The 4,711-nt window shown below is 35.7% G+C and overlaps 1 non-coding gene across 1 annotated transcript; it reads right to left on the minus strand.

The window, feature by feature from the left end:
• Positions 1 to 1,101: 1,101 nt before the first annotated feature.
• On the minus strand, positions 1,102 to 1,205 carry LOC130972110 (small nucleolar RNA R71). Its single transcript, XR_009083308.1, has one exon. It is a non-coding gene; the product is annotated as a small nucleolar RNA R71 (small nucleolar RNA).
• Positions 1,206 to 4,711: the final 3,506 nt, after the last annotated feature.

Below are 4,711 nucleotides of genomic sequence, written 5' to 3' on the forward strand. Positions count from 1 at the left end.
CATACTAAAAACAATGCCAAAAAGTGTACAAATTATCCGCTCATCACTTTTTCAAACATATCTTTTTATCTTATCTTTTTCAAAAAAATTTTATCTTCTTCAAAATTTGATTTTAAAATATCTTATCTAACTTCTTATCTTCTTATCTTTTTAAAATTTGATTTTAAAATCTTTTTCAACTAACTAATTAACTTTTTGTTTGTTTCTTATTTTTTTCAAAACCACCTAACTACTCTTTCCTCTCTAATTTTCGAAAATATCTTACCCCTTTTTCAAAAATTCTTTTTAATTAACTAATTGTTTCTTGTTTTAATTTTAATTACATTTTATCTCTAATTTTTGAAAATCACTAACCCCCTTCTAAAAATTATTTTCGAATTTTCTATCTCTTTTCTCTTATTCTATTTAATTATTTAATTACTAACACTTCTCTTCACTTCTCTTCATCTAAAAATCCGAACCCACTCTTCTACATTCTTCTTCCCTTTCTTTTTCTACTAACATAAAGGAATCTCTATACTGTGATATAGAGGATTCCTCTTCTTTTCTTGTTTTCTTCTCTTTCATATGAGCAGGAACAGGGAAAAAGGCACTCTTGTTGAAATTGATCCTGAACCTGAAAGGACTCTGAAAAGGAAACTAAGAGAAACTAAATTACAATAATCCAGAAACAACCTTTCAGAAATTTTCGAACAAGAGAAGGAGATGGCAGCCGAAAATAATAATAATGCAAGGAGAATGCTTGGTGACTTCACAAAGCCAACGTCCAAATTTGATGGAAGAAGTATCTCCATTCCTGCCATTGGAGCCAATAATTTTGAGCTTAAGCCTCAACTAGTTGCTTTAATGCAACAAAACTGCAAGTTTTATGGACTTCCATCTGAAGATCCTTATCAGTTTTTAACTGAGTTCTTGCAGATCTGTGAGATTGTAAAGACGAATGGAGTTGATCCTGAAGTCTACAGACTCATGTTTTTCCCTTTTGCTGTAAGAGACAGAGCTAGAATATGGTTGGATTCACAACCTAAGGATAGCCTGGACTCCTGGGATAAGCTGGTCACAACCTTCTTGGATAAATTCTTTCCTTCTCAAAAGCTGAGCAAGCTGAGAGTGGATGTTCAAATCTTCAAACAAAAAGATGGTGAATCCCTCTATGAAGCTTGGGAAAGATACAAGCAGCTGACCAAAAGATGTCCATCTGACATGTTTTCAGAATGGACTATATTAGATATATTCTATTATGGTCTATCTGAATTTTCGAAAATGTCATTGGACCATTCTGCAGGTGGATCTATTCACCTAAAGAAAACGCCTGAAGAGGCTCAAGAACTCATTGATATGGTTGCAAACAACCAATTCATGTACACTTCTGAGAGGAATTCCGTGAATAATGGGATACCTCAGAAGAAGGGAGTTCTTGAAATTGATGTTCTGAATGCCATATTGCCTCAGAACAAAGTGTTAACCCAACAGGTCAACATGATCTCTCAAAATCTGAATGGATGGCAACATGCATCCAACAGTACTAAAGAGGCAGCTTCTGAAGAAGCTTATGATCCTGAGAACCCTGCTGTGGCAGAGGTTAATTACATGGGTGAACCTTATGGAAACACCTATAACTCATCATGGAGAAATCATCCAAATTTCTCATGGAAGGATCAACAAAAGCCTCAACAAGGCTTTAACAATGGTGGACGCAATAGGCTGAGCAATAGCAAGCCTTTTCCATCATCTTCTCAGCAACAGACAGAGAATTCTGAACAAAACACTTCTAATTTAGCCAATCTAGTCTCTGATCTGTTAAAGGCCACTTTCAGTTTCATGAGTGAAACAAGATCCTCCATTAGAAATCTGGAGGCACAAATGGGCCAGCTGAGTAAGAAAGTCATTGAAACTCCTCCCAGTATTCTCCCAAGCAATACATAAGAGAATCCAAAAGGAGAGTGCAAGGCCATTGATATAATCAATATAGCCAATCTAGTCCTCACCGTCAGCTGTGTCATCGCCGCCACGTTCTGTTCCGTGCTCACCTTCGCGGAGGTCAATGTCGCCAGAGCTTCACGCCGCCTTTGCCGCCCGAGAACCGGTGCCGTCGCTGGAAGAACACGGCTGGTAAGGTTTTAAGTATTGGGTTTCGTTTCTTTTGAGTTTCTGAAAATGTTACAATCAACGTATGTTGGTTTCAATCGCTGTCACCAGAGACTGGTCGCCGTTGCCGCTTGAGGTGTCTGCTAGGGCTGCCCCCAAATTGGTTCAGAGACTGCCGCTGCTTCGTTCTCGTATTACAGCAAGTATTTTACGTTTTGAAAACTCCCGCGTTAATGCTCTGTTTCGTGTAATAAAGTCTTGCAATGTTGATGTATTAAGAGTTAGTAACCGAGGCTGCATGTTGTGTTTTAAAGCTGTTTATGCTGTTGCGAAAGAGTGCAGGGTGGTGATTTGAAGCTGCCGTTGATTTCGGGTTGAGACAAAAGAAATTCTTTGAGGCATTTGGGTTGTGGGTTCAATGTGTTGAGGTAGGGACCTTTTTAGAAAACCATACTTTATAAATTGGAATTATTATATATGGATATTTATGTGAGAGATGTATTTTTAGTGATTATATAAGTCTTATGTGTTGTTTGGTTATCTTGGATGGATATGAATGCTTGTTTGATTGGATTATTATTTGGTTTTGTGAAATGGACGGTTCTTGAAGTATTTCTTTAAAGTTGTTTCTTTAAATTTTCAAAATCGAGTTTAATTCATTGGAAATTGATTTGAGTTTGAATTGGTTTTCTTGAAATATGAAAATTTTATGCACTTTTGGATTCAGCTTGATTTTGAATTGATTTGGTTTTGAACCTGTTAAAGAGGGTTGTGGAATGGTTTGGTTGGAATCCGGAAAGGGTGGTAAAGTCCAAGTTTTAGGGGAGGTGCTGCCGAAATTCCTATAAAATCCGAGACTTTATTGAAATGTCCTTTGGAAAGTTATGAGTTTAAGACTTTTATTATTTCATTTAAATTGTTTAAGAAAGTTATGAATTATGTTTTGAAATGAAGTATTGAAAATAGAATTATGATTTAGCCTAGTTTCTTAAGAAAAGTATTCTATCTCTTTTGGGAGCAAATCATTTAAAAGAAACTTATGTTTAAGGCTGTTTTAAATATGAAAATGGTTTATGTTTTTGAAAAATTGGCTTGAGTATTTTCAATTGAAGGAGTTTTAGTGACTTGAAAAGAACTTGAATTTCGATTGACAAGTCTCATTTTACAAGGTCTTAGGAAAAGTTTGAAGTATTCTTTAAATTCTGAGTTTAGCAAAACTAAAACGATTTCTGAGTAGTTGGAAACGCTCTGGATTTAATACTGGAATTGGAGTTGGTTTTGGTTTAAGTAAAATAGATGGTTTCTTTGAAAATTTGTTTGGAGTAATTGAAACACAACTTGGTTTGGCTTAAATTCTCTTTTATTTATTCGAGTCAAGAAATTAAGGTTTTAAAGATTCTAATCAATTTGAGGAAATGGGTTAGGTTATTCCCCCTAAAGTCATGAGACTCTACTGAGGAATTTTTATTACTACATCCTATTTTAGGATGAATGATTATGAATCTTTTAGAAGAGACTTTTAATTTGATGTGATTTTTGAAATGTTTTGGGAAGATGTTGTGGATGGTGACTGTGTTCTAAAAAGGGGAATTTACGTTTGAGGAAAAGTAGTTTATGAGCTTAAAATGATTTGAGAAATGAGGATTTTAAAGTTAAGACTAAGATGGATTGATTTTGGTATCCAAGTAAAGAGATTTGAGAAAAAGTGACTTATGGCTTGAATGATGATTGATTTGATATGAATTGTTAATGAAGTGTGGAAGTGATGATAAATAAATGAATATATGGCGTTTGCACTTCTTTTGTTTGAGATACGAGTTTTCCTGGGTAAAGTATCATGGCTTGCCACCACGTGTTCCAGGTTGAGACTCGATACTCTGTGGACCCTACGACGTAAGGGTGACCGGACACTTATAAATTCCCGGAAATGGTACCCCCATTGAGAGATTTGATATATATATATATATATATATATATATATATATATATATATATATATATATGAAAAATCTATGCATAGACTCATGGGGATACGCGTCGGGGGACAGTCCAAGGGTTTAGCAAACTGGACTTGTCGGGTTGGCTTGATAACCGACAGATGAGACTCATCAGCCATAGGGTAGACATTCATCATATGCATATATGTGACATTGTTTGGGTGTGTATATTGTACTTGGTTTGCCTATGTGTATAATTGATGAGCGGATAATTTATACGCTTTTGGCATTGTTTTTAGTATGTTTTTAGTATGTTTTAGTTAGTTTTTAGTATATTTTATTAGTTTTTAGTTAAAATTCACTTTTCTGGACTTTACTATGAGTTTGTGTGTTTTTCTGTGATTTCAGGTATTTTCTGGCAGAAATTGAGGGACCTGAGCAAAAATCTGATTCAGAGACTTAAAAGGACTGCAGATGCTGTTGGATTCTGACCTCCCTACACTCGAAGTGGATTTTATGGAGCTACAGAAGCTCAATTGGCGCGCTCTCAATGGCGTTGGAAAGTAGACATCCTGGGCTTTCCAGCAATGTATAATAGTTTATACTTTGCCCGACATTTGATGGCCCAAACCGGCGTTCCAAATCAGCTCAAAACTGCCCGGCGTTAAATGCCGGAACTGGCACAA

The sequence above is a fragment of the Arachis stenosperma genome, chromosome 3 (genome assembly GCF_014773155.1).
Source record: "Arachis stenosperma cultivar V10309 chromosome 3, arast.V10309.gnm1.PFL2, whole genome shotgun sequence".
Classification (NCBI taxonomy): Eukaryota; Viridiplantae; Streptophyta; class Magnoliopsida; order Fabales; family Fabaceae; genus Arachis; species Arachis stenosperma.